Source organism: Pseudorasbora parva, chromosome 5 (assembly GCF_024679245.1).
Source record: "Pseudorasbora parva isolate DD20220531a chromosome 5, ASM2467924v1, whole genome shotgun sequence".
Taxonomy (NCBI): Eukaryota; Metazoa; Chordata; class Actinopteri; order Cypriniformes; family Gobionidae; genus Pseudorasbora; species Pseudorasbora parva.
In genome coordinates, this window is record NC_090176.1 from 2,633,780 (window position 1) to 2,642,780 (window position 9,001).

Here is a 9,001-nt window from a genome sequence, read left to right on the forward strand (position 1 = left end):
ATAGAGCAGTGACCCGACGAGTTTGAAAATCGTGCAGTCTGAACTAGGCTTTAGTTGTAAACTTCAATAGTCTTCATTTTATTCATTCTTTAACCTTTTTGTCATGTACATATGAATGTGTGTTGTGTGGCCATTCTGAAGTTCTGGACTAATTCAGACAGGGCTGGTATTTTGGCGTTTCGTTAACATTTTACAATACAGGTGCACTATTATGCATTTATTAATGCTTAACTAATGCACAGATAATCATGAGTTAATGTATGATTAATGAAGAACTAACCGATTTATTAATGATTACAGCATCAGCAACTAATGAAGATTCTATATGATTAATAGATTAAATAATATATGATTTGCTTTTAATTAAATTTGTCATCATGTATTAATCTATGTGCAAAGGGCTTATTGAAGAAACAAACATAAACAAAGCCATAAACAAATGGAACACTGAGAGCACAGGGAACAGAACAATCACCAGGAACAGCAAACAACAACGGACAATACTCAAGAGAAACACAAGGGCTGAATCTGCAACCGTCCCATTTACCCTTAAATAAGGTGTTGCATCTCATGTTGGTATAGAGGTATAAAGAGGATGTACATAATATAATACAGGGATGCAAAAAGGGTATAATTACTGTTGGTATAATTTCACCAACAGTAATTCTCGATTGACACCACCAAACAGTAAATATCTGCTAAGTAATTCAGAACATTGAGAGCGGGTGAACCGCTAGTGTTTCTTCTGGCTGCGCATTAATGTCTGTGGTATCTGCCACTTCAACAGTTCTCCCTGAGACCAGAGTTCGGCGCTGTGCCTTCCCGTCTTACTGGCAAAGTTCTGGTAAGATCACAGCAGGCTTGGTATTGTTGGTTTATAATGTTATACAGGGTTTTTCCTCCATAGAGAATTATGAGACGGCTGCCACCATCTATCGACAAAACTCATACAGGCAGACAATTGCTCAGATTCAGCCTGTCGTGATAATCAGAAATATATATCGTCACATGATCCTTCAGCAAATCACACTTATATAATGATTTGCTGGAACAAATTCATATAGCCATTCCATAGCTGAATGTGCAGGACAAGGATATTATATTAATATTATTTCCATCGTTAAATTAAAGTTGACAGAAACTCGTTTTACCTCTGCTGCAGCTGTCAATCATCATCTCTGTTCAGTATTCAAACTGTGCGTCGCGTTCGGTTACGACAATCAGCAGGTAAAACTCTCCAAGATCATATATTCTCAACAATATATGATATATAATACTTGATCTGATAATAAAGGGCTGTGGATTTGAGCTTATAGCTGTTACCTCGCTCTTTTTTTGACCATACATGTGTTTGCATCCCTGATAATATAAACACTCTTTATTCTGAGCTCTGGGGAGTAAATGGTGAAGAATAAACTAAGGACAAACAAGGTAGCGGTAACTATAAGTTAGTCGCTTTATTTACACATACAAATAACTTACACCAAGGAAACATAAATCAACCAATATTTACAGCTATATACAACCAAGCGAAAAGAAACAAAAGAAAACCAGGATTTAATTAATTAAACCAGACGACAGAGAGAAGAAAAAGGAGCGGTGCAAAATAAACAAAGCAACAAAACCAAAGCCCGTTAAATGAATCCCCACCCTCTACACTAACTGAAAACAAAACAAAAACGTAAGAAATCTTCAGCGTTCAAAACGCCATAACTAAAGCTTCACTGACTAAAACAAAAACATACAGGAAGGTGCACCTGCTTACGTGTGTGCAAGATGTATGTCACGTGATGTACTTCCCTTTTCTTTACTCTCGGGTCCGGCACCGTATCGAACAGGTACGGCGTTCTCTGGAAAAACCCAACAAGCAAAGCGAACCACAACGAAGTCAGTAGCTTCAAACAAATGGCACAGCCAGCAAACACACATCAAGCTCCCCCTACACTGCAATAATGAGTGTAGAGCATATACACAAACAGTGGGTGCTTCCCAATTCTTATTTGTGCATCATTGTTTCCTTTCCTAGCTTCCTTTCCTCGCTCCTTAGCTCCGCCCCTTCAGGATGCGAGGGAAGGAAGCGAGCAACAGACGTGAGGACGGAGGAATTGAATCAAGAGAAATGATATATCCTCACTCCCTTAACGTCACTTCAAAGCGGCGTCAATTAATGATGACACTGCCGGATTTAGTCGGGATTCTTGAACATTAGAGATAACTATTTATATTGTGAGCTTTAGCCTTCACACAATACCACATTTGTCCATATTTTAATTAATATTACCAGTTATTATTAATGAATTCCAGTTATTATCTGCTTTTTATTAATTGTTTATTATTGGTTTCTATTTGTTTCTCTATTTGTTTCTCTATTTTTTTCGTTCATGTGCTTTGATATAATTCTGCAACTGTCAGTTGTGTCTTGTACATGTAAACATAATAATAATGATGAATAAACTGGCACGATATGAAGGGGGAGGAGAATAAAAGCGTGCGCCACGTTTAGTCGATAAAACACTTCCGCAAAGGGGATATTCCAGTGTATCCTTGCTCATGACTCCTCAGGAAGCCCAAAGCATCACACTGCCTCCGCCGGCTCGCCTTCTTCCCATAGTGCATCCTGGGGCCATGTGTTCCCCAGGTAAGCCACACACATGATGGGTAAATAATGACAAATTTTTTTTTTTTTTTTGGTGAACCATCCCTTTTAACTCCCGAATTTAATAGAAGAATGCTTTCAAATGTGTTTTTTTCCAAGGTTTTGACAAAAATAAACGTGTTTAACTATCATTAGTTTTGTCCTGATACTTATTTTACTTTTGTCAGAATTCTTGGCTTTCTTCATCTAGGCCAGAGTTGAATTTGTATATAATTTAAGAAAACAGAAAAAATACCATATAAATAATGTAGTGATTTTCTCATAAATATTTGACTTACTGTTATTTGTCATTAATGATTTAATACTAAAACTTGCAGTCAAAATATTAATTTACAGATATTGTTTGTAATTTTACATTAATGTTTATCAAATTTATGAAAACAGAGATCTACTCTATAAATAATAGTCATTTTCCTGTATAAAAAAATAAGAATTACTGTTATTTGTCATTAATGATATAGTCCTTAAAATAATAGTCAAGTTGTTAATTTACAGATATTGTTTGTAATTTTACATGAATTTTATGTAATTTATGAAAATAGAAAAAATTACAGTATAAATAATAAGGTAATTTCCTGTATTAAAAACTGAGAATTACTGTAATTTGTCATGAATGATATATTTATTAAAATAATGGTCAAGTTGTTAATTTACAGATATTATTTATAACTTTACATGCATTTGTATGTAATTTATGAAAACAGAAAAATATTATATAAAAAATACAGTAATTTTCTTGTATAAAAAATAAGAATTACTGTAATTTGTTATTAATGATATAATCCTTAAAATAATGGTCAAGTTGTTAATTTACAGATATTGTTTGTAATTTTACATAGTTTTAAACATAATTAAAAATTACAAAAAAATACTGTAAAAAATTTAGAGTTATTTTCTGTAAATTTAGGATTTTTTTTACAGTGTAGATATACCTGAAAATATAAAAATTATTGAAACCATCACTCACCAAATTCAGTCAAGTAAATTGCTCCCTTCTGGCACGCGCACCTGTTCACAATTCACTGAATTGCAGTAAACTGAATATCAATAAACCACCCCCATTTTTTTCTTTGCTCATCGAATCTACACGATTCACGTAGGTCACCTATTTTGGTTTCAAAATGGAGAATTTCGCCAAAATTGGAGGGATTTTCATTTATGTTTTTGTCAATACAATGCATTTTGCATCTTTTAATAATTTAAACAATATAAAAAGTGTTAGATCAACATGTCTGTGTATTCTGCTGCCAACAAGTGCTACAGGTATTCGCATCAATGCTGATATGCTGTCCAACATTGCAGTTGCAAGTGTGCCATTATTTGGGATTGTCATATAGGCAGTTTTATATTTTTTTTGGTTTTTTGTGCTATGGCTGAATTGGAACAAGCTTCAAAACATGATCACCTTCACTTTCCAAATGAAGTTATGTGTAGGAAAGTGTTTAACACGGTGGTCCAGCAGAATTCAATTAATCAAAAATGACTTTTGAACCTGTTTTTATGCTGCTTTTTACTCTAGGACACAGAGCCAGAGGACAATTACACAAAGGGCATGAAGATGGGTATCTTGAGTATCGTCAAAGATGATGTTGCCACTATCCACTCCAACCCGACCGTAAGATGCCTGTCAGTTTTTCTTGAGGAGCTAGTTGTGCTGGATAATGTGCAAGACTTTCCCAATGCTGTTGCTCTCCTCTAAGACTTGATTTATTTCCTGAACATGAACTATCCTAAAGAACTGAAGTACACTTTTGAAACGCAAATAATGTTTATTGGCCTTGAACCCCAGTACTCAGCAAGAGTCCAGTCATTCAAAAATAAAGTGTTAATGTCTAAGTAGCTGCATTCGATAAGCAAGGCGAGCACTAATTTGTTTTTCCAGTTGTTCCTTAACAGTACACCATATGCCTAAAAATAAAGCTTTGAGTTTTAATGTAAGGTTGAATGTCGTTTTAAAAGTTGTAATACTGATTGCTTTAGCACTTTTGTTGCATGGACGTACCAAATGTAATAGACAATATTTAAAAATGCCATTCAAGGTGTGTTATAACACCAGGGATGCAGAGCACATTAATAAGGCTTTTGCGCTTTCTGAGAGTTTTTGTGTCGTTTCCTGGGCACAAACCCGCGAGAGCTATCAGAGATGGTGCAGTGGTGATGCAGGTCCTCCCATCATGTGGAAGCCACTGTCAGGACGGTGTTTTGATCAGTGTTGTTGCTCGTTCGGAGCGCATGGCTGTCTTGTTTGTCTGTGCAAACGCTTTGGCATGTTTGTGTTCGTTCGTCATGTGCTTCGGCACGTGTGTGTTCTGTTGTGTTGCCATGCGTTCACTGTCAGTTGTTGTCCCATCCTCTTGTTACCCTGTTCATTATTACACTCACGTCTTACCTCTCATTAGATTCCCGTTATATTCCATTCATTGTTTTTTGTTCCATGCCAGATTACGTTTATGTATTGTTATTCACATCTTGCTTTTCATCTCGTCATTTCTGGTAGTCTAGTTATCTAGTCAAACCTTATTTTCTACAGTTTTGTAGATATTTTTGTTCAGTTTTTTCTATATTATTTAGAGTCTTGAGCTCTGCTTCTTATCCAGCTTTTTTGAGTTTTAGTTTTATCCAGCTATTACTTTTTTGTTTGCATACATTTTTTCTTCTTCTATTGGCTTATTCAGTTGTTTATTTAGTTTTATTTTCACCTGTGGCTCGTCTTCAGATCATTTTGTCTTGTTTTCCTATTTTATTTCCTCTCCAGTCTCCCAGCTTCCCTTCTGCTTCTCCCTCGTTTCTCCCGTCTTACCTGCCACCTGTCTACCCGTTTTCCCAAAAAACTGTATTACCCTGCAAAATTAATCATCTTCTTTGTTCCTGCGCACAGCTGTATAGTAAACACTGAGATAAATAAAGTAAAAAATGTGCTTCTCACTGCTTTTACTTTGTCATACCGGTGTATAATCCGTAATGAATATAAAAGAAGACAGCAAAGATGACGACTTCGTAAGAGAAGTCTTCTGGCCATGGCTCTTGAACGAGTGAGTTGTTTAGCAGGTATAGCTCCACTACCTGGACAGATTTGTAAATGGCTAATTTAGCAAAGTGAAAAAGGTCTTATATGAACAAAATAAAGAAAACCATAAAGATGGTGATATTCATCTTCTGGTTGGCTTGTGTAACAGAGTTAAAAATAAAATTAATTCTAAATGTACTCATGGTGTTTTAGTGCCCCCTAATGGTTATCGCATTGAAGACATTCGTTATTTTGTCCTTGCATGCTTACCGTAGTTCAGCAGAAAATGGCTGACACTGCTGTGGGTAAGCGTGTTTCTTCTCTCCTCTGTGTATTATGTTTAAAATGTTATAAGAGTGATTAAATATGATTTTGTTTCAAATGGTAATTATTGCTGTGCCTCGTGTCTCATACTGAGCGCACAGTTACCCTTAATGAGAGAGTTTGTTCATTTTATGCTTTTCTGATTTCAGTGGTTTATGTCTACAGTGTATTCAACCATTAAAATACATTTTAATGTATTCCTCGGGTATGATATTTTTCATGGTTATTGTTTTATTTAATTTTGTTAACATGGAATTATGTTGAATGTAGTTCAGTAGAAAATGGCTGCGACTGCTGTGGTGGTTTATGTCTGCAGTGTATTCAACCAATATAATACATTTCAATGTATTCTGCAGAACATCATTGTTGTGGAGAATAAAAGTACAGACAACTAGAATTTTGTAGACGTCATCCATTAGTTTTGTGACGGTTGTGTGGGATGTGCAAAGGCCACATCAGAAACTACAATCGTTACACCTGCGGTACCTCCTACAGAGTTCTGCCGGCCATTCTCTACAGTATACCCATGACTACTGCTCAGTAAAAGAGGTGCTGAGGTCTCTCCTGCATCAAAGAGGCAATATAATGAAACTCCCATCCACCGAAGAAGAAAGGAAGGCAATAAGTGAAAGGTTTGCCACGTTGGCAAATCAAAATGCTTTCTTTGGGCGGTATAGATGGTTGCTACATACGCATAAAACCCCCAGTGGGAGATGCCAACTGTAAATGTGTCTATATTCTTTGCAGACAATGTATTCCTCACTCTCAAAGAGAATTATATTCTCAACCAATAGGGTCTTATTGTTCATTTTACAGACATACATCTGTCCTTCTTTGATGTGTTGACAAACTTATCTATTGACAGTTCCTTAAATTAGACTGCTCCTGTAAATCCTCGTCGAACAGGTCCATCTGAGTGCAGCATTTTACATTTTTTATGGGTTTTCCAGGTTTCTTCATCTTTTAAACTTGTTGAATCAAGTTCTGAAATTCTGGGTATAACTTGCTGCAGTGGTGAACTAGGTTTTCTAACCTTTATTTTATTTTACAAGTAGTTTTCAAAAGGAAACCCTGCTATTAAAAGTGTCCATGCACCTACACATCATCAATGATATTTTATTTATAATTTTAGATTACGACGTGCTCGTTTGAAGTCGCAACATAAAAGGGGAATCAGACAACAAAGTCAAGTGAAGGGAATTGAGTTTATTGCTACATGGATAGACCATGTAAGGTCTATACTTACTAAAAAACCTGACCATAGAGTTCCCAAAAATACGTAGCAAATGATCTATGCAGTGTGTTTGCAAAGTCATTTAACAGCAAACAATATGTTGGACTTGCTAATATGTAAATGCTCACAGACAACAACATAACATTTTGTTAAACCTCAATAGTCAGCACATCCCTCAAAACTTCCGGACCCATGTAAAGTAAGAACTGCCTAAGTTCTGATCAAGTGCCCTCGGTCTCCTAGCAAATTCTGAGGGTATGAGCAAGCACTTTGAAATATGGTTGTTCAACTTGCTACAAGTTCCTATCCACAAATCAAGCAGACGACGCACCACACCTAAGTACACTAAATGCATGTAGTCTTGTGGAAATCCACTAACTATAGGTACAGATGTATCACAAAATGGGGATTGTTGTACATGCTGGTCTTCATCCTCCACATTTGAAAAATATATTTTGGTTTTTACTCTAGCTTTAAGTTCTGGAAATGTAATGCAATTATTAATATAAATGCCAGAATTTATCACAGCCACTGTATCCATTGTGTGATTTATTTCCGCTTAATAAAAGTTATTGTAGGAGCATCACAGATAACTGAGTGCACAGTTCAGAATAAGGTCTTTCCATTAACAACAAAACCAGTGCTCAAAGGATTTCAACTCACAGACCAGATCCTTTAGATATTCTGACAATGATTGAGCCTTTGAGCTAAAATTGGCCAGAACTGTAAAAATTGAAACACTGTCAATGTTTAATTAGGGGCCAAGCCCAGAAAGGGCTGTAGCCCCTATTGTATCTGTTAGTTTCCTATATTATTATTATTCTTCCTCCCCTATGGCAGTCAATGGCAGCCCTATGAACCGTAAGCTTCAAGATGATCATAGTCAAAAAATGTCATGCACTTTCACATTTAACACACTTTGTTAAAATTAATACATAAAGTCATATGAATAAGCTTTAAAATAAATAAATAAAACCAGCCTATTAAAAAAAGCTTACTGAGCTTAAATGTTCAATTTTCTCTATATCAACTAAACTAACTTCATAACTTTTACTTGCATTGATGTATACTATTTTTTCTTTAAGTTGTCCTCTTTCGTAGACAGCTTTTCTTCTTGCTGTGTATTTTATTTTATTTTATTATTCTTAATATTTTTCAATCATCTAATATTCTGCAGAAGAGAGAAATTAATCTCACTGATTGTCTCGTGAGAAGTGAATCTCATTTCCACAGTGTCTGATTGGCTGTTCACGGTTTGGTTTTGTCAACTCAATACTATTCCTTTAACCCTGAGTTTGTTAAACTACCATCATGGTACAGGCCCCTGGTCTCTGGAAGTTGAAGTAGGCTCCATGACAAAAATATCCAATCGAATGGGGCACTTTAAAAAAAAAAACTCCAAAAACTTAAAATTCTTGAAATGTATAATCCATTTTTAAAATGAAAGAATTACTATATCACTCAGACCGGCTTACACTAGCCTACATTTGAAAGAAAATAACTTTTTGAAAAGCAAGTTTAATTTAAATTGTGTCTGTTCCTCCCTTTTAGCCAAATATAAGCATACAAAGATAGTACCATAGTTGTTTTTATTCCATTTATTTAGACAATTTATTTAATTTAATTAACTAATTAACAATTTTTAGGAAAACAAACTTTAAAATCAGCATTTAGAAATACACCAACATAAAAACCTGAGACTAATAATTATGAGGGAATTAATTATTAGCTAATTAACCAATCAAAAGTCTTACTTAATACATTCAACATTCAACTATTT